The 22,532-nt window shown below is 35.9% G+C and overlaps 1 protein-coding gene and 1 long non-coding RNA gene across 2 annotated transcripts in view; one reads left to right on the top strand and one right to left on the bottom strand.

Moving 5' to 3' along the window:
- TTC29 (tetratricopeptide repeat domain 29) overlaps window positions 1-22,532 on the top strand; it is a 231,430-nt gene that overhangs the window by 43,870 nt on the left and 165,028 nt on the right. The window lies entirely within an intron of this gene.
- On the bottom strand, window positions 2,280-21,688 carry LOC141942230 (uncharacterized). Its single transcript, XR_012628573.1, has 4 exons — window positions 21,309-21,688; window positions 19,738-19,807; window positions 3,492-3,562; window positions 2,280-2,857 (listed from the first exon to the last, which is right to left on the bottom strand). It is a non-coding gene; the product is annotated as an uncharacterized LOC141942230 (long non-coding RNA).

Below are 22,532 nucleotides of genomic sequence, written 5' to 3'. Positions count from 1 at the left end.
CAGAAGAAACTCCATTGAGAAACTGGAGTCTTCTCAATTTAACTGACATTAAAAGAAATGTTGTCATGAAAAGATGGGTTCTACTTTGTTACTACTTCCAGTGGAAGGAGAACAGCTGTAGGTAATGAGGCTGTATTTTGCATATTACTCAGCTATATCTTTACTTTACTTTTCTCAGATCTAGCTGCACAGCCCTTCTGGATGTCAACATTCTCACAGTTCCAGTAATTACCTTCAAATTGTTGATACTTTTAAAAAAAAAGGTTAAAATTTATTTGCATTATCTTATTTTATTTTTATAGATTGCTTCTATATTGTTATATTATGTTGAATTGTTCAAAATCTTTTCTCGCTGAGGTTTGGGGGAATTTAGTAGCAAATTTAGAAATGCTGCCTCCTTGTTCTGGTTCAAGACAAAAAGAAATGCTCAAATATTCTCTTGGGCAAACATCCTATCTGCTAATGGATCCAAACATTGATGTTAACCTGTGCTCAGGCTTGTGTATTCTTTTTCAAGTACAGTTTTGTGACTCTGGATCTTGTGGATAGCACTTGTATTCAGTAAGCATTTATATAGCCAGTAGACAGGATTTGTTCATCTACAGCAGTATGGCAATCAGCAGTTGCTCTTGCAGCCCACGGGCCTCCTTTCTTTAAACAAAACTCAAAAGATACTTAATGAAGGTAGTACCCATTAGAAATGTTCACAGGAAGATGTGTATTACAGAGGAGTTCTTTTTATTTATTGTACCCTTGATTGGCACAATATGAGTCTTACTGTTTAGCTGTCTTTTACCCGGGTCTATACGGTGGAAGCGTGTCCTCCCTGAGCCTCTCTCTGCACACAGAACTCGTTGGCATTGATGAATAACTAGATGTGGCTGTGAGCCTGCGAGGACTCAGGCCTCATGGGCCTCATCTTAGTCTTCTGAAACTACTTCTACATTCCAGTGATGTAAATGAAGGCGCCCCTCATACAGCAGCGAGAAGCAAGAGCAGCTATGTGCTTGAAGTGCCTTTTCTTTTAATATGCACATTCCTTGAATGCTGCCTGAAATGACCAACAGCAGAATGTAAAAATGAAAGCGGAAGCTTCTGCCAGCGCAATCCCAACTCATCTGTTACAGCAGGACTGAATATTTACTGAAGAAACACAGGCACAAAATTAAATTAATATGAACACTGCCAACACAGCCTCACAGAGAAAACACAGAAAAATCTAAAAATCTCTTTTCTCCTAGTCATACTACACTGCACATCCTTCTGTAGTTTTCTTTCTTTTTAAGTATAATAAAGCTACCAGACACTGCATGCATACTTTGGTCCAGGATACAGAGATTTTTTGGAGCCAGGGGTATCTTTAAGCAACAGCTACAAAGGATTATTTTGTGTATATCTGGTTTGTGAGAACTGTGTCTTGAAAATTAATAGAAATTTTCCTCTTCACTTATTATAATTTTTATTTCATTTGTGTTGCATTAGTTGAACGGGATCTTTGTCAATCTTTTCATTAAAGGAATTTGCTTTCTTCTTAATAAAAAAATTTATTTTAAAAAAATAACTCTTTTATTGAAATGAAAATCAGTAAAACCCACGTTGAAGCCCATGTTGAAGCTATTGCTGGTTAGTGCATTTTAGAGACACAACAAACACTCTAATGATTGCTAGAGTTTTGGGGTTTTATTATGAGGAAATGGCTTCTGGTAAAATACACCTGATGGAAAAGACATATTTTTGCTGGAAATGTGTGCGAACTAGGATTTTGGCTATTTTTGATGGACAAATAATAATATCAGGAGCCAAGAGTGTTTTTCTTCATACATTTATTTGGCAACGAAAAACACAAATTTTCCTTTTGGAGATTCATGTCCACCCTGCAATGCATTCAAGCTGAGCTAAATCTGATGTCTCTTCATGTAGTACAGGATGTGCTTGCTTGCTTGCTGTGGTGGGATTGCTCACAAGGAAGCTTGCAGTTGCTTCCAGATTGTTTCCAAATACGTGAGCTTTATGGTTTGAGTTACTGATTAAAGGTCACTTCTCTATTTGTATTCTACTTTGACACTTCAGATGAGATGAAATTCTTGAATTATAAAGCTATTTAGGCAGCTATGAATTGTGCTGAGCAGTGAGAGCTCAGAGTTCAGCTCCCTGCTGACTAAAAAAGCCCCAGATTGTTCCCCCAGAAGCTTCAAGGGCTGATCTTTTTGAAGAGACTTTGTTGAGCCCATAAACTGCATTTTTGGAGGAATCTTTTAATTGACAGTGGCTGTATTAGTCTAATGTATTTTAATACCATCCACGCTTTTAGTCTCATAAGCATATTTTATAAATCAAAAGGCAGATGTGCTATTGTATATAATACAGTCAAAGAGAATATTAACACTATTTAAAAGAACAAAATATACAACATATGGCAATAAGTATGAAATAAAAATGGGATTACACAGTGACCTCTTCACATTAAAAATGTTACTCATTCACATGAAAAAGTGTTCATTGCATTAAAGTGTAAACTACAATCAAATATCAACATTCACCATCCTTGTCTGTTCACTGACTGCAGTAAAATGATTCCTGAAATGGATCTGGCCTAGTGATACTCACATACCTGTGCCTGATGATTTAAAATGACACTTCGGGTCTCAGGTCACAACAGCCTCATGGGGCAGTGCGCTGAATGACTACAGGACTATCAGAGCACTCACCGTGCTGGGCTGGTATCTCTTTGCCTTCCCCAAGGATTCATCAGATGAAAATTGATGTGAGGGTGACAAATAGCCTAGGCAAAAGGATCTTCAAATCATGTAATTTAAGTCCATTTTGTGTTTTTCCTTTAAAAAGTTTTGCTCGTTTTCTTAAATATTGCCGCAACACAAGTTTGTAGCATACATTTCATTGGGTGGGGAAAAAAAAAAAAAAAAGGTAGTCAGAAGCCCTTCTCACTCCAAATAGCCATCAGAAAGACATTTGCCAGAATTTCAGTGAACGCATCAGTTGTTAACGTGACTACTCAATAACATGGCTGCAGGTTAGCTCTACTGAAGTTCTGGTTAACTTGCACTGCTTTCCCCAAATTACCCCACATGTCTGAAGAAACGAGGAGAATTCTCACACAATAAATCATGGAAGTGTTTGCTTTACTCCAGTGTAAGGGAGACAAAAATATGCTCTGCAAAGTCTACTTCTACACTTGTTTGGTATCATGGCTTTTGGATGCAGAAGCCAGAAGTGTTAATTTGACTCTGCTGTTGTGCAACACTAAAACATTAAGTGTCAATTCTGCAGAGAAATCTTCAGTGTGCTTAGCCTCATGGCAACGAACACCAGTGAAATCTTTTAAATACCTCATAAGTCAGATAGAAAAAGCAAACAGTTAAAGTACCAAAGTTGTGCAGTATTACATGTGGATTTTAAAAGTTACTTATGGCCTTTCTTTCCAATTGTAAAATGCATGCTAAGAAAAACTATGGTCATTTGACTGTAGTTACCTGTTGCTAACTGCTCCATTTTAGTGTGAAACAAAAGAAACTTGCTGCAGCTTTTTATTCATCTCGTGGCTCTACAAAGACAAGAAAAAATTGTATTTAGATTGGGCAGAAAGCAATAGGGAATACAGGAGCTGCAGTTCACTTTTTTCTAAGTTTTTATTAACATTTGTTATAAAGGTGATGTTCATATATTCTGATCCTTTGTGATCTTCAAAGTTAAGCTTTCAGCAAGTATAGGCCTACAAACGTTTAAAAATGGCATATATGTTGGGGTGGTTTTTTTCATTTGCAAATTGGCTGTTCTATTTCAGTTAGGCTAACCCAAAGAGTAACTTGAATTAAATCTGGAAAGGCACCCCAGATAGGTAGAACACTTCTCAGTCTTTAGGAGTATATGAATTATGATAGACTTTGGCTAATCATTTCACAAGATTTAGAGCCATTGCGTATTTAGTTGCTGTCAACCTTGTCAGAGGACAGAAAGACCAACATGATGAAAGAATCTGCTGTTGTCAGTGGCTTTTCTCAACTACCCTCAAAAACAGGCCTCACTATAAGAACAGTCAGAAAAACACAGAAGAGCTAAGAGCAAGAAGAGCTAAGCCCAAAAATGCTTTCAGTGAGAGCTGTTTGCATCTTTCTAAGAACCAGACAAAAGTTCTACTCCAAGCGACCCTGTCTAACAATCAGAACATCTTGTATGCTGGTTCTCATCATAGGTGTTACAGTGCTCATCTACCTGTCAATAGTGACACGGGAGAATTTGGCCCACAATTTTTGACAAATTTCTGACCTAAATGTTCTGTCCTCCATTAAGGTAATAATAGTGATATCCCATTAATCTGCCAGCTACCTTTAACAAAGAAAATGGTCATTTTCTTGTAAGTTTGTTTATATTTACCATAGGCAATGCATCAGCAGTTTAATGGTCAATTTTAAAACCTGGATTATAATTTGAAAATTTAGGACAAAAACTTACAAAGTCTTAAAATTTGCCTGGGAGGATGACCATGCCAATGAACTAATAAGAGACATTTACAAACATGTAGTTGTTATCATATGCTGCAATGAATATGGCAACACAGTAATTCCCCAAAATAATGACTTTGCAGTCAGGTTATGTTTTATTTATAGACTTATCATTAATTTTAAAAAATGACTACCTGTTTCTTATTTTAATTAGTCGCAATCCCCAGAATCCAATGAAGGGTACTAGCAGCAATAGACAAGGGAAGCATATTTTTACCCAGAAATAATCCAACACAAATTGCTTCACAGCCATCAAACGCTTCTTCTCCAGCTCCATCCTTCCAATAGATCTACAAACTCTTAGTGATAGTTGCAAACAGGCTATGGAAAGCAGAGACACACTGGCACCTGCCACTCTTAAAGCTGTTGGGTTGAAAATCACTTTTCCATCAGCCTCTAAGTATTCCAGAAAATGCCTGTCCCCCCAAAAATCAACCCTAATACAATCAGACACCCCAAAACATATGCAATTTAAGAGACACTTTTAAAGACGTGTAAAACAAGAAGTGTAATACAAAAGTAAGACAAATTGTTCTTTTTCTCCTCATATAATAATGGAGCCATTATTAATTACCAAATTTATATCTTACCAGTTAACAATTTTGTGTGATGTGTTGCTAAAGTCTTCTACCAAGATCAGGGAATTCAGGCTCTGTCCTAGTTCTATCATAACTCTTCAGTATAAGATGGAGTAAATTGTTTTCTTCTACTTCAGTTCTTCATTGATAACTGGGGATAAGTGTGTTTCATGACAGATGGAGGTTGGCGAACATTTACTGATAAGCCTGATACAGGGCAAGACCATGTGCTTTAAAAATCGTCTCCCTTCTTTGCTAGTGTTGATCATCCTGGGAAATGGGTAACAGATGGTTTCTTGACAGTATGGAGGTGGGAATGTCTTTTTTTTTTATCTTTTTGAGATAGTTTTAGAAAAATGTAAACTAGGGGGCAGGGGAGATTCTAAGCTGCAAATAATACTTATGAAAACAATAGTTATTAAAGAGTGAATGGTAAATAAAATCGTTTAAAGGAAAACTGAGGCCAGATGTTTTCCTAAAATTAATCTGTGCTTTTTAACATCAACTACACATTGGTCTGAGCAGTTTATGCTAACCTATCTAAATTCAGATTAGGTTAGCTATAACAGAAGGTTTCAATTACCAGAAGATTGTTACAATTAAACCTGCAATGGGTAAGCAATTTTTAAGGATAGTAAATGGTACCCTTTCCCTGATATTGCTGAAAGCAACCTCTGCTAGGGGAAAAAAGTGATGTATGCTACTTCCAATTCTTTTCTGAGAAATCATTTACTCTTAATCAATAGTGAAAATAAATGCTACCTTCTACAGCCAGGTATACTGAGTATCTGGCATTTGTATCTCAAAGACTGCAGACAGAAATGCTGATGGAAAAATTCTGAAGCTATAACAACTGCCTTTTAAAGAATCACTTAAGTGTTGATAAAAATAAAATTGCACAAGTAATTAAGTATTACTCTGATCTAAATAATACTGTTGATGCAACTAAAGATAATTTGGGACACAGCTAAAGTGACTCTTGGGGCTGCTTTATTAGCAATAAATGAACAAATGGAGGGAAAACATAACAGGCTGTTGGAAGAACATGAGTTCAGTAAAATGGACATGAACATAATGGAGATGTCAGAGTTTCAGAGTTATTTTCAGAAAGGAAGGCTATTAAAACTGTTTTCACCAGTAAAATCAGATGATGTACCCTCTTGTAAACCAGACAGATTACTTGCACATGTGCCAAGAATGCACTGAGATAAGGAACAGAATAAGGGGAGTTGGATGTGTCTTGTGTTGGATACTTCAACGATGCTTGTGTGTTATTTATAAACAATTCTGTTCAACAGTTACTTTAGATGGCCAAGCCTAGATTTCTCAAGCACAACAGTACCAGGTGTACCGCAGAAGAAGAAGGAAGAAAAAAGAGAAGTAGATTAAGTTAATGGTTTCATTCGCTGTCTAGCCCAGCGGCCTCATTCACCCAGTGAAAGGTGTTTCCTAGATTTAGTAAATACCTTGGGATTCAGGCATAATTGATTCAATTAAAAACAATAACATCTATTTCTCTAAAGTGCTCTTATCTATTTACAAATAAAATGAAAGTTATTATCCAAGTCCTACAGATGAGGAAACTAAGACACTGAATGTTATGTAATTAGAATAAGCTTGTCCTGCAAACTAGTGACAAGAGTCCCACCAGTCAGGAATGGAACCAAACTGGGTGCTATCACCCCTTGGTCACGTTAATTCCCCCTACACAAGGACCGCATATATGAGATGAGACAAATGCCACACTTTTTTTAATGGATGGGATTAGCTGCTTAACAGAATGTTAATGCTTTGGGTTTACAGAACAAAAGTGAGCAAAAGTGCTCACTGACTCAAGAGGGTCAAGATCAAGCCATATGATAATAACTGACATATGTATCATGTATCAAAACAAACTATCTGGAACCTCAGACCACAGAAATTTCCTATGGGAAAGGCGTATTAGGTTACCTGTTGCCTACTGCCTGGTTATGACGCTTTACTACAAAAGAGGTTCCTTTTTTTCTTTTGGTTAGCAGGTCGAAAGGCTTTGTCTTCTCTTCCTCCTTCAATTCTCACCCTCCATCTCATCTCTAGTTCCACCTTGAACCACCCATCTGTGCCTTCATACACTTCTCCCTGCACCAGATTCACAGTTCTGAGGCTCCGTAGGACTCTCCCTCTTTCCCTACCCAAGATACTGAAAGACATAGCACAGTGGCACAAAAGAGGCATTGTTGGGAAAGGGGGTGGGAGGCACAGAGCTTAATCCAGCTTCCAGCACTGTCTCTCCATTCTCCCATGCCACAGCATCAACACACAGCTCTACCCATGCATGGAGGTTGGAGAGGCAGTCACAACGCCAGGAGGGGTGCCATGGCTGATGAGTCTCCATTCCTCACTCTTAAATGTTCATTTATGACAGAATTAAGGAAGACTTATACAGAACAGGTTACATACACTCTGTTGTTCTCTTCCCATATACCCTAGTAAGACAAGAAAATGTAAGTGTAAGAGTACTAGTTATAAAGTGTATCCACAAGTGTTGTTTTGCTAAAAATATGAATGTTCCATGTACTTCTCCAGTCCCTTCTCTATAATTATTCCATTCATGTCCAGTGATGCACATGTCTCAGATCTTATTAAATAAATTTTGGAATTGTAAAGCAGAAAGAGATATACTCATGTGTAGGATTAAAGGCCCCACTGAAGTCAGCAGCTATTACACGCACAGTGCTAAGCCTGCATGCTGAACAGAACAGCAAATCTGAAAACAACACAGGCAGCCCAATGCATTTAGAGCACTTAGACACTCATAGGGTTTGAATGTACTGAGCTGTTGTTTTATTAACAATACTTTCTACTGGAAGACTTATACGTACACCTTTCCAGAAAATGCTCTTACAAATTTACCTCATATACTGTATGCATCTTGTATTAACTTCCCTTGCTAACTTCAATGACCTTCACAATAACGCAGTATCTCATACTGAAGCAAAACCATTTCATATCTCTTTTTTAATTTACTGCTGCTATTACTCCAAATAATTAACTTCTACCCACTTATTCCTATCAATTAACCAATAGAAAGCAGGATATAAGAGCTATAAAATAATACTGAAACAAGATATATTATTTAAGCAATGTAGCTTGGGGCTGGCGCTAGAATTTTGGTCAAGTTGGGGACTGAGATTTTAGACTACAGCATTACAGAAAAGACTAACTGCAAGTTTAGACCCAGCATAAAGACGTGGCATTGTGCGGTTCACATGACTTCCCAGGGAAAGATGCAACAAGCCATTCTCATTTATGGAGATGTATTTTACAGAATTAATCCAAATGCAAAGAAAGAATTGACAGAAACTGGAATATTATTTTTCCTCTATTCTGTTTATACATTTGCTTTGTAAATGCAGAAAGGGAGATTACATTCAGAATTTTAAAACAAACAGTTTTCCCAATCTCTTGTCCAAATTTATCAATTAAGCATCATCTGTTAAGATGTTTAATTCTGTCAAGGAGGAAAGAAAGCAACTCTTCCTCATCCTTTTTTTTCATTCTGAAGGGAAGATGTCCACTGTTCCATGTTGTCTCTTCAGAAGGGTTTATTTCTAGTGAATGTAGTCAATATTTCCCTTATGCAACTTTATTTAGTCATTTTATTTAAATTAACGACCCCATCTACAGAGCTGAAGTGTCATTAAGTTTGTAAGATAAAGCAGCCTCGCTGCACTTGGAACTAAGAAAATCCAAGCGTACATCGCTTGTCCTACAAGCCCTGGTGTAATTTGCAGCATTTCATCCCTCTGTTCTGTTGTGTGTCTTGTTGGGGCAGCGGATCAGGTTCTGTGACTGTTTCTCAGCTGCTTAGTTTCCCAGACTAGCATATTATTTTAAGAGGCTGATGTGAAAATGTTTATGCTAAGATTTTGCCCTGTGGACTGATGCCCACCAAAATGTTCTATTCTGCTACCCATTTGCTGAAGTATTAAACCAAGAGCAGAAAGTTAAAACAAGAAGAGGCAATTTGCCCTAGGTTATCTGTTAGAGCCCCTCTAAGAATATTGGTAGTATCTGCATGACCTAAAGGTTCTCAGGGAGGGGCTGGTTATGACAGTAATGCCTCTACTGGCAAAGAAAACTATTTTACCAATGAGAAACAGATTGTGGCAGGTGGAGAGTTAATGCTTAGACCTTTTGTTTTCAGAGAGATTTTTGATTCTGAACATCTACTAAAAGACAGTGCTAACAACACTTTATAATGCCTGCTGATTTATATGGAAGCGACACCAGAAGAACTTACCTGAAAGGATAAATAAAACACCAACTGAATGACACCAAAATAGAATAATAAGATTAACTTCAGGCTAATGAATGAGAATGATGTCTGGAAAAGATCTAATCAAGAATTAGGGGAGGTCTATGAAGAACGATGATACGTTATTATAATGATGTAAACAGCACAGCAAAGTATGTCTGGGATACCTGCCATTTCCTGTCTTCTCCTGCCCACATGACCTAGGAGAAGATGGAGGAATTATACGGAACAAGAAACAGGAGTTTCTCATGTTGAGTTCCTCATGTTACTAGTTGAGTTACTAGTAATAGGAAAAATATTCTCTGACAGAAGAAAGTGAGAACAAGTTTTGAGATCTGCCATGGACTTTTCAGAATATTCAGTGACAGAGACCAATACAGCAAAAATAAGAGGCCTATATAATGTGTATTTACTGCTCTACATTGCTCTTCATAGCAAAATTCTTGTTCTTTAAACACAGTATCTGTAGATTGGGGAACATACTGTCTGAAGATTTCACAGTTATCTTCACACACCTCTCATGTTCTTTTCACAAAAAAAGGTAAGGGAACTTTAAAGGGAACAGTAACACCCACAAACACTTATATATATATGTTCATGCATGGTTTGCCTGTCTGCCTTGACTGCTCGCCTAATTTTCAGCCTCTTGAGATAGGAATTATTTCCTTTCTTACCTAAAGCATTTATATACCAAATCATTTTACAATCATTCTTGTCCTGCAGATTACCTGCAGGCAGCTTGTTAAAATATTTTACTGCTTTTCTGTGGATATTGAGTGAGATCATGTGCTTACTATTTCTTCACTGGCTGGGAATAATTTGTAGGCGAGTTTCTGGTGCAAATGCTAATATTTAGGAGTCTGCTACCTCTGTGAAAGTTCCTACCAGAATACCTGTGGAACTGAATTCCTCAGCTGAAGAGGGTGGGACAAACAGTTGGAACAGTCAGATTTTATTTTCTGCAAGCATAAATGTCTTTTCAAAATCGCTTGCGCTTATTTCTTTAACTGGAAAATGCCTTCCAGTGTAATTGGAAGAAAATTAACACGCCAGCTGAACGTGTTTCTCTGAGAGATTGGATTCATGATGGAATGTAGCATTTCAAGGAGACTACACCTACTGTAACATTGTGATTTCATTTCACCACATCTGAAGTCTTACTTGAGTATGACCCAACATACAGTCTTCAGCAATATTAGACCAGTCACAATACTGCCAAGAAATTGTTGATCATAAATGAACAGCTAAAGAACACTTATATTTAACAAGTTTGTGTGGCTATCAAATGAAAAATGTGCTGAAGACAAATTGCTTAAGGAATTCAGCAGCACACTGGACAAAAATGGAAATTCCTCTAAGATTTTCATTATTTTCAAAAGTAACTAGACTACTCAAATGCAAAGATGCAATTATTCATTTGCAGTTAACAAATTCACATAAAATGATCCCTTTTTCACTCTCCATTTGAACGACAGGATAGTGCAGAAGAAACAAGAACGTTTGCCTGATGGGCTACATGTTCTTATTCACATGTATCCAGAAATAACGGAATGAGTCCCTCAAACTTTCAAAAAATAATTTTCACCCAACAGAGAGCTGAACTATGAAAATTTCACCCGGCAACCAGAAGTTTTCAGAAAGTTATGAGCTGCTGAAAATGGGGGTAGCATGGAAAACGTCACACAACCTGAGCAGTAGTAGTCATTTTCTTTCCTACTGTGCTACAGTATAACTTATTCATGTTCCAAAGTATATTAGGTAAAAGTAATGAATTCTTAGTGCTGGAAGAGTTAACTCAAATCCTATAAAAGTCAATACAGTTTCTCACATATAAGATTAAGGTGGGGGGTTTGCCTCAATTAACTGTTTTCCAGTTGCACTAAATGAGCAAGATTCCATTTTGGTTGGAAATACAAAGTGCTTGTCAAAATGCCATTTCCTACTGAATTTCAGTTTCCTGCCCTGGGAAAACAATCCCTAATAGCTTCCCCCTGGCCCCATTGACTAGCTCCCTTCACATTTTCCCTGCTTTCTGGAATAATTATAGCAATTCCTAAGCATAAAAATGCTTGCTTGCGAAGTATATTGTTGTAAATTAATTCTTTAGACAGGAGAGCTATTCAGAAATTAAAACGTACCGTTCTCTAGCTATTGCGCTATAGTGCCTCCTCTTGCTTTTTCTTTGTGATCATCTCCACTTTTCATACTGCAATGAGTTCCTTTTGTTGTTCGTTTCAGAGAATTCTATGGCTTGATTTTTTATTGGTTTGGTTTTTTTACACAGAAATTAGATTTTTTCACTCATATAAAAATCTGTATACACAAGATCAGAATCAGGGCAGTGTATGTATTTAATTACACAGTACATCTTATCACTGAAATGTTAATGGGTAAAGACAAAGTTTATTTTCACAAAAAAAAAAAAGTTAAGTCCCTAATGTATTTAAATGGATTTGAGTTAATAGGCAGCATTCACTGCAAAGTTTGTTTTTATACTACCTTTTCTTTCTTGAAACCCTCAGAAATTTCCATTTTACAGTAAAGACTGCAGTCTGTTCTAAGCAGGCCAGGGCTTCCAAAGCATTATTTAAATGCCTCAGCTGAATACCAGCATTCTTTCATCCCATTTCACACACTGAAGTACCAAAAGGGTAAATAACTTGCAATATCATTTTTGACTGACTTGACTTTGAAAAAGGCACAACCTACATAAACAACTGAGCAGTTGTTAGGTGCTTAACTGGATGTCTAAATGATCCCATATGCTAGTTTGCTAATGCTGGTAATGATTATAAACACCTCAGTTCATCATATTAATGAGTTATAGCCAATAGAAAAGGACAAAATCTATAACTTTTCCACAAACTTAGTTAAATGTCAAGGTTTTTAAAGGCCTAGTTAGCAAGTATATTAGATGAGATATGTCAGTTTCCCAATTTACGACTCTGACTTGTCTCTTGTGATTCCTTATAGCCTCTAGCCATTCTCTTCTTACCTGAGGCATTCTCTGGCAAAAACCTGATGCTTCCAGTCATTCTGCATTCTTGTGTTCCTTCAAAAATAATTGGACAGGCACCTCTCCATAAACAATCATCATTAGTCACATAAGGTACACAGATAAGAATACCATACAAATAAGTTTCAATAGAATGTCTCGAGCCAAATAATAATAATTTGGCCATCATGCTAAAAATGTGATTGACAGGGAGTTAATGCACTTAACACTTTTCCAGCAGGCTGTTAAAATTAGTTCCTTGATGCTCAAAAAGTCCTGCTCCCAGAAAAGTGACACCGACATTGACCAGTGAGTTTGTTGCTGTTCAGTAACCTGCTCCATTTCCAGACTATATGATTAAAGTCATTATGGGAACTGTCAGTAGGAGGGAAAAAAATGAAAACTGTCATAAGAAGCAACTGTTGGAAATCTTAGGATTTTTTTAAAATGCTAAACTATTTTAAAATATTGTCTCTAATTTTAATATCACAATATCCAACCATATAATAAGGATCCATATAATAAAAGAAATCCTTTGAGGTTATACCATAAATGGTATACACATCCTTCTTTATTACTTATATAGTAGAAAGTAAATTAATCATAAATTTCCTTTTACATGAAAGAAGAGTGAATTAGCTTACAAAAAAGAACCCCTATTTTAAAATATTACCATCATATTTAACTCCTCTAAATTAAATAAATAAAACTAGAGAGTGGGGGGAGAAAAAAAACAAGAACTCACAGTTGCAAGAATTTTGTTCAAAGAAAAAGAAAAAGCCCGTCGACAACATAATCATTTCTAATGTCAATCCTACACAGCCAATTAGTTGCTTCACATGAAAGATAAAAATGTCCTAATTTCAACTTAAAACTTTCCTAAATTTATTTTAATATTTGATGCAATTATATAGGAATAATTTCACAGAATAGTTTACACTCTTAAATACCCACTAAGCTCTGTTTTAATTGACTGTCTGAATGCACTGTAAATAGTTGTTAGTTATATAAAGATCACAAGACTTACGTTATGTATTGCTCAAATAGACATAAATTATAGTATTTGTCTTGTATTTGAATATTTTGGTAGGTTTGCTGATTATTTTAACAAATTCACAAATACTTAAATCTTAAATTGTTTAAAGATTTGGGGTTTTTTCATATCAACATAAAGATCTGACCCTTTCCTTACTTATGTTTAAAATATTTTTATAGATCAAGAGGGTCCTTAAGAAGATAGTGTCTTATACAAAAATACCAACACTATGATTTTCTTATATTTATTTTTCTTTTCTCACCTGCTATGCCTAGGTTTTGACATTAAGAATATTGTGTTTGATATTTTCAGCATTAAAAACCACTTTCTGCTTTGGTTCCATTTTACTCCCAGTCAGAAAGATCAGAAAAAGCTCAAGTCACACAGTGAGAAACTTTATCCACTGAATGAGACATTATCTATTCCACCAGACTACAAATCAAAGTGTATCTCTTAGGCTGCTTAAAAATTCATTTTAAAATCTGATCCTGATTGTACTTTTATGGTAATTTCATACCATCAATCATCCTTTTACCTTTAGTCTCTAGGTCCACTGCTTTCCCCATAGATCTCATTCACTCTACCTCATTATAATTCTTTAGGTGAGAAAACAGGGTAAGAAACCTTAACAGAAAATGAGAGAAAGATGTAAATTTCTCAAGAAAAGTCAGGTTCACTAAGAAGCATAGATAATGATATGTTCTGATCTACATTTTAAAAAAAAAAAAAAAAATAAAAGATGGAGAGGGATAGAATAGAGTGAAAAACACATTTGCCATGCAAATAATGTGTTTGTAATCTGTATTCTAACTCAACAATATCATTTATACAACTAAGCTGTCAGAATATCTTCTTAGATGGAGTTTCTTTAAAAAAGAATAAAAGAAAGATTTTTGGAGCTCCACAGAACTTTTTCTAATTAAGCACACTGAACTTCCTACGATTCTGCACTTTCCATTACAACTAAGGCTGACCCACCTTTGCTAATACTATAGATTACGTAAATTGTAATAATTAGGAAATGGAACTAACTGTAGATTGCTAGAAACATACTGATCAAACTCCTTTTTTTACACCTAAACTTACACTACATTGTTATATAAAATGAATATATAACCTTGTTTATTTCTTCAGCAGTGCTGATGCCTTCACCAAGAAACAGCTGATCACAGGAAGGGAAAGCTACTGTATATTGTTCTGTCAACCAGTTCTCAGTGGCAGCTAAAATTCTTGGAAATGTTGCAATCTAGTCTACGTGTGGTGGTTCGACATGACTCATACTTTCCCAGAAGTCAGTATTATAGTTTCACTCTTTTCATTTGAATCCTGGCCATAATGAAAAGCCTTTTTTACAGCATTGAGAGATATGACAAATAATGAACCCACTATTCAAGACATCTAGACTGGAAGAAAAACTGTTGTTAATCACAAGGGAAAAGAATGATTTTTCCAATACTGTTGGCCCATCCATGTTACAGTAGCTAATGTCTTTAACAAAATGTAGCCATAAACCACTGAATACTGGTAATAGCAATAATCCCTCCAAAATGGTTTGTTACTAGCAGTTAGTGACCAGTTTCTTAGTTAATGGCCTGAGGGGAAAGGCTTTAAAAAAGCTGTATTCACTGTTTCCTCTCAGGCAATTTAACTGGGTGCATTAAACTGTATTTTCATTGAGCTTCCTAACATTTGTACTCTGATAAAATTCTAGTCAGGGAAGAGAATGAGGCGGCGGTGGAGTATGTCATCACCGTACTTTCTAACAGAAACATTAAAAAAAAAAAAGTTATTGAGTGTCTTACTACTCTGAATGATGTTAGGATTTGGTACTGATAGTAATAATAAATTTTAAAATCTTTAAATATCATGTAAAATTAAAAGTAATTAGCAACTTTATCTGAAGAAAGATGAGAGTCTTCAGCTTTATGGTATGATACAATGCCCTTGAAACAATCAGGGAATACAAGAAAAAACATTATGTGCTTTCATGCAAAATCAAAATGCTAATCTGAAATGCTCATTTATTTTCATAAACCAAAAATAGTACCTTATTTGGAAGAGTATCACATGCTAGCATGATACATTGTAATATTAAAAAGTTAATAAAACATGAGTACAGGAGGGCATATAAAACAATTAATATACAGTTTTCATTTGTATTTTACTGAGTTAATACATTGTTTCATAAAGTACTTCCAACTATGTCATTGACGTACAGGCTTATGCAAGCGGGATTTTTTTTTAAATATACATGCATTATCCTTACTTTATAAAAAACATTTTCAGTAGATGAAAATATTGTACCGCACAGTGCTCTATTAAAAGGTAAAGCAAAAATATTCCTTCACTATTTCAGTTGTGTAACAAGCTGTAAGTCAGTCAAACACATAAACAACACTCTGCCTGCCTCCACAACTCACTGGGTTTAAATGGTATCTCTTCGGTTTTTGCTCACATGGGTAAAAAGATTCATTAATCAGAAACTTTTTCCCGAGTATGGCAATAAAGTCAAAGGAATGATTGGCATTACACAGAACACTCTGTAACATACACACAGGAATATAGGCTCTCATTAGGCACAGCATATTAAAAAAACTCAAAACAAAATACTCTACATCTTTGCTTGCGCTCTATAGGATGAAGGAGGGATAGAGAAAAGAACCGTGCATGACATGTAGGGAAGTGGGGGCGACTGGAGAGAATTTGAGGTTTCTGGAGTCCTGGCATGAACAGAAGGAATCAATTCTGGAGAACTCTGACAACCTGCCTTATAGCTTTGGTGAAAGGCTGTAGATGGCACAATCCTGACTGAAGTTACCTTTGTGCAGGAGATTGATGTGAGGGTTTGTTGGGACAGAATTATTCTGCTCATGCACAGCCTGCATGAGACACTCAAGCAGTTGGTACCACTACCTAGCTGCATTATATGCAGTAAGACTTAGTGAAACTGTCTTTTTCATGAACCTTGCTTTTTTTAAAGGGCTTTTGGAGCACTTTTTGCTGTCGGGTCCCTGTTCAAGTCTCTCTACCACCCATCATAGGGAGAATCCTATTCCTGGCAATCTTGGATCTACCATAACTACCATATGCAGTAGACTATCATTTTATAGAACTATCAATGTTTTAAAACTGCTTTCTCATGCTGAGGTGGGCTGGTCATTCTAACTGCATCATCTAACTATAAAGTCAACTGAACTGTGGTGAGTAGAATGAACTACATCACACACAAATATTTAGAACGAGACAGACATGGTGTTTGTTAGAAATACACCATTCATGCAGTTAAATCAGTCATAGGAAGTCTTAAGTAAATAAATAGTGGTAATAATCTGCATTAAAAATGACTGAACTGGAACAATTAGGTAGCAACACTGGAATTTTAATATAGTTAGGTGGAAATGTGAAGGGAACAAAGAAAACTAGCAAGAAGTGGAGAGAAGGGCTTATGCTTTGAGAGAAGAGACAAAGGTTTTCATGGGAAGCAAAGGCTGAATACACTTGGGAAAGGACCTAAACAAGAAACATACTTATTTTAAAGAGGGGATTTTATGTCACATTTACAATTTACAATTACAACAAGTTAAAATATTTTTCTTTAATAAAAGAGTAACTGCACTTTTTTTTTTTTTTTCCTTTGCATGTTATATATAAGAGGAACTTGAAAACCTTTTGTTTTCTGTGGTTTTCCCAGCCTTCTTAATCCTCAAAATATCAGACGTTAATTCCAGTTTTGCTGGAGGACATCTTTGTGGATGTACCTCCTGTACCTTAATTGAACTGATAAGAGAGAAGGGACTGAACATTTAATAATACATTCTTCCTGCAAAAAATTAATGAAACAAGAGTATGAAACATTAATGGAATTACTTCATATTAAACTATCCAGAGAAGGTGCTAAACGTAAAGGGCCTCGTCATTCAGGTGACTGTATAGGTTAAGTGCTCTGTTTGGATAGAAGGGGATTGGAGGAAATCTGGGCTCCACTGGACACTATTTCATCTCTAACCCCCTAGAAGAGGCTGAGCTGTTACACCCATTTGTCTGAGGCCAGGCAAGGTTTTGAAACATCAAACTGAAGGCTAGGTCTTTTGAGCTGAGGGACTTCGCGGATCAAAAGCTGAGCAGAGGAAGGAAAAGAGACTGGACTAAAAGCAAGAGAAAGAGACGAGAGAGAAGAAAGGTATTTTCTTGGCAACAGAGCTGGTTTACTGGTGTCTGATTTGGATAATTTGAAAGCAGGATTATTTATGTGCAGTTTGGATCATCTCCATTCAAAATAAAACAATTTGTGTTCATTCTGAATAAAAAGACACCCGGAAGCTGGGGCATTTCTCTTTTGGCTGTAGAAATCTTAATCATTGTAAAATCCTGATTCTGCTATGACTTTGGATGCAGCAGTATTTGTTTCACGCTACACTGACAATTTCTTTCAGATTCACCACAAAAGACATCTGACATAGGAAAAGTTCCTAGGTCTGATAGTCTCCATAGAAAGAGCTGGACTGACAATAGCAACTTGATTTCTAGACAATTTTCTTCCACTGACGATAGAGCAACAGCTGATGACTGGGGTGGGAATTTGAAGAGACCGTTGCTGGTGGATTTCATGTTTAACAGTGTTGTGGCAATTTACAGAGACATACAAGCTGCCAGGTACAAAAATAAACATTCTAAAGTTACTTCTTAAGAGTATTTTGTCATAAGGATGACTGTATTGCCTATCAGCTGTTTTGCAGGAAGGTGTTTGCTCAGAAAGACTGGCTGACAAGTGCCTTGCTGGTGCCAAAGCAGTGATTCCTTGCTTACTCAGTTTGTTCCTTACATTCTCCAAAGAACTCTCAACTTGTTTCACTTCCCAATGTTTTATTTAAATCTCAGTGAGATGATGGAGCATGGGAAAAGACCTCTTATTTCATGGCTGATCCTCCTTTCAAATCTCCAGGCTCAAACAGAATTGCATAGTATTATGTGACCCTTTGCACTGATGTTCTGTCAAAGCTTTGGCCGCATACTGCCCAAGTGGTCAGTAATGAAGTGATCTCTACCATGATTTCTGCAATACTAGCAATGGCGTGAGACTTATAGCTCTTCCATTTAAAAAAAAAAAAAATAACAGAGAAACACAAAACAACTTGGTTTTGTTTAAAATCTTTTTCTACTTTACTCCTCATGCTAATACATTTGTGACAAATATTATTTTCCCAGATGACACTTGTACAGTAGGTCTATAGGAAATGTCAGCCAGAGAAAAAACTCCTGCATTAATGTGCATTCTGAAAGCCTTCTCATTATTTCTCATGCCAACTAGGAGCTTACTAAATAACAAAATAAAATGCAAATAATAAAATAATGCAATTAAGCTCATATAAATTTGGGGTACTCCAGAAATAGCAGAGAAAAATTGCACACAATATTTATGTATATATGATTCCCTTAAGAAACATGGGGTACTGATTTTATGCACAATTTATATTCTTATCACTCAAATCATGTGGAAAAAAAAAGAAATTAAGGTGATACTGTGCTATGGAACAACATACAGCAATGAGTACAATAGAATCTGTCAGGGGTCATCTTTATGGATCCTTTCAAAATAAATTTCTGTATAGGAACTGTAGTAGGGCCAAAAAGGAAAATTCAGAAAATTTATGAGATTTTTTAAAATTAATGAGGGTGAGTTCTTAATCTTTTTAACCGATTAGATTATATCTAATGTTTGCAAGAAATTCTTCTTTCCCAAATTTTTGTTCTGAAAGAGACAATGACCACTTTCTTCATACTAGTAACAATTATACAGGCCTGCAGCTACTCTTCTTTTAGTCAACTCTTTCTAGTTGATGTAAGCCTTTCTCTCACAGAAACTATTCCCTACCCTCAATTGTCTAGATGATTGTGCACAGATCCAAGGACAGACTTCCAGGGGGAATGTCACAGAGAACAGGAAGACTATAGACACAGTACTAGTCCCCTGAAAAATGATGAATGCCCAGTATGTCGTCCAGTCCATCCTGCTCTTAGGAATATAAAACTCTGAAGTTTCATAAATGTGCTGATCCAGAAACTGAAGCACAGTGTGACACATTACAGAGACTCTGCAATTTTCTTCAGCAAGAGAAATTACTGCAATCTCTTAAAGGGATTTTTCTTCAGATATTATTTTAACCAGGAAGGTTCAGAGTGTTCCTGATACCAAAATCAAAAAATGTCTACGGCAAGAAGAAACATTCTTTTAAGTATCTTAAAAACAATATAATTTAAGTTTAAAGCAGAGAACAGAATCAAATATAGCAAGTTCAAGAGATTACACTTACCACTCAGGGAACAAGAAAGATGTGTGACCCGGATGGCCAGTTAGAGATAAGAGTCCTTATAGTTTGGAAACTGGAAAGGAAGTAATTACACAGCAGCTATTGACAGAACATTATTAAGAAACTCAGTGTAAATAATCTCAAATAAATTAGAACATGCCTTCACGTGACCAAGTGGCATTTATCTAGATAGTAGAGGCTGCCATATCCTGAAGTGGAACTCAGAATCATGTGAATGGTTATAGCTACAAAGGAAAATCTCCTTTTTTCTATGATAATAATCTCACCAATAACTGTTACCCTTAGAATTATGAGGCTTTTTAATAAAAAAAAAAAAAAGGGTTGAGTCCCCACCACATGTATACAAATATGTTATGAAATTAATGTCATAAAATACTGAATCTTACTGGATTTAGTAAAACTATTCATTCTTCTTTCTGTTGAAGTATTCCTTTAGAAAAAGTCTCTATCATAAACATGATATCACAAATCTAAACAGTAGAGAAATATTTAGTTAAAACTATAATTATATATACATACATATTGACACATACACATCATTACAGCCTCTTGCTGTTTGCTTTTTGTTTCTTTAGCAAGCTACCAAGAAAATTTTTAAGGGTGATTTTTTTTTTTTTTGAAAGCATGAAGTTGGAGACCTTTCTTTAAGTAAACTTGTAAAGATCACACAGTCATGAAACTCCAAGAAAGGAGTCTTGGAGAAAAATCTTTCATATAGCTAAGAATTTTAAAATAAAGTTATTTTTAAGTTAATAAAATTAATAAAATTTAAACTTCAGATCATTTTATATTTAATCCTTAGTGTATTTAACAAGTAAACATCAATGAGACACAATATAACTGCAGGAATTAGCAACATATCTAAGGAAAAAAAATATAAGCTCTTTCTCTAACATGCTGGAGAGGATGAGCAATAGTTTTAATTTTAAATAATTTGAAGGGTTTTAGATGCTACAGTAGGGAACAATGTAGTAATAAGACACAATTTTCTGCCTTCCAAAGGGTCCCTCATTATCTTGTGTATCCTCCTTAGATTTGCTTGTTGGATCTGACTATAGCATTCTAGAGTAGGATATATTTCTTCTAAAGAAGTGGGATTATATTTTCAACACATTTCTTTACATACTGTTGCTCTTCACCATCCTAAGAGTTTTTTTATTCTAGCCTGACATTAAGGACTTTAGAGAGAGCTTTTTAGAAGTTGTATTAAATTGTAATTGTTTCTTCTTAACTTGTTATTTTGTCAACATGCTGAAAGAAAGCTGGAAATTACAGGTATTTATAAAAGGAATTTTTTTTAAAAAAACCTACAGCATACAAATTGGCATTACTAGGAATGAAAACCCCTCATGCACCAAATCATGAGCAACATGCCCAGACCTTTTTAGACAGCTCAGAAAAGTACTTCAAAAGTCTATGTTCTACAAAGACTATGTGAGTCTGACATAAAGAGTGATCTCACCTGAGAAAAGCAACAAAACTACTGGTTGTAATTGTAAGGATAATTGTGCTCACAAAGACAAGTAAAGCAGAGGACATGGGAAGATACTTACATGGCGTTAGCAAAGGTCCAAGTGTGTGTGATGCATACCCCCAGTAGTTCCTCTGGTCCGGAGCAATGGCAGCAATGTCAATAACGGACAGCCAGTCCTACATGTCTGAAAACCCACAGAAGAGAATGTTATGAAGAGTTTTGTCTAGCTGTGCCCTGGGAGTTACTTTGCTTTCCAAGTAGCTGACTGCATTCTTTGTGCTTTTGGCAGCATTGCTAAAAAAAAAAAAAAAAAAGCATTCTTGGATCTGAATTTTGTTTTCTATTGTTGAAAATTATTTCTAAAACCAAAGGAATATAGCTTTGCATCTGTCAGACAGGATCTACAATGTTGAAAAAATCAAAAACTTATTTTGGATGGTGAACTGAGCAAACACAGTGTGGAAGTTAAAGAGGAAACTATAGAACCTGTAATTTTAGACATTAAATTTCTGAGAGAGTGCATTTCTTAGTGTAGAAGAAATTTAACATACTTTTCCATTAAGTTTTATTTACAATTTTTAAATTGTCTGTGTGTATTTTAGGGTAAATTCAAAATTTAACTCAAATTTGAAAAATATAACTAGCCTGTTTCTGTGATATGATATCTCCCTCCTCCCTGTTTGGGGGGGCTTTTTATCTGCTTCTCCTGTTCACAAAAAATTTTCAATGTAATGTTTTTCTAGTGTCTCAGATGTGACCTTGATCACCCTTCTTCTGTTAAGTCTTCAGAACACTCTTGTCACAGCCAGCCATACTTTTCCAGAATAATACTAAACAGCTTGAGAATTTATTCAGTCTTCAGTTCTAACTATATCTTTTTCTGCTCCTTCTGATCAATCTGTCTTGAGTGCTGCTTTACCCCAGTGTATTGTCTTCTTTCCTGCCCATATTTCTGAACAAGTCTATTTAGATAGTCTGTTTCATCAATTTTAACATCAAACTCTTTCATTACCTGTTTTGCCTTAACACCCCCCCCCCCAACTTCCTGTAATCCCATAACATCCTAACTTCAGAGCACCTGTCTACCTAGTAAAATAGACATAACTTCATTATCATGTGCCAGCATCCCTGGTTAGCTAACCCAGCTAGCACTGGAAACAATAGCCTGCAAAGAAGGGTGCAGCACAAGCTCTGTGCAGCAGAAGTCCATGGGATCTTTTCCCAGGATCCTTGGAAACATTGTACTTTGGTTGTAGAAGGCCAGCACAGCCTTTGATCTGACCACATAAAATTGAGAAACTAC

This window comes from Strix uralensis, chromosome 4 (genome assembly GCF_047716275.1).
Source record: "Strix uralensis isolate ZFMK-TIS-50842 chromosome 4, bStrUra1, whole genome shotgun sequence".
Classification (NCBI taxonomy): Eukaryota; Metazoa; Chordata; class Aves; order Strigiformes; family Strigidae; genus Strix; species Strix uralensis.
Note: the sequence above shows the minus strand (reverse complement) of the source record. Positions and strands in the feature narration are given on the sequence as shown.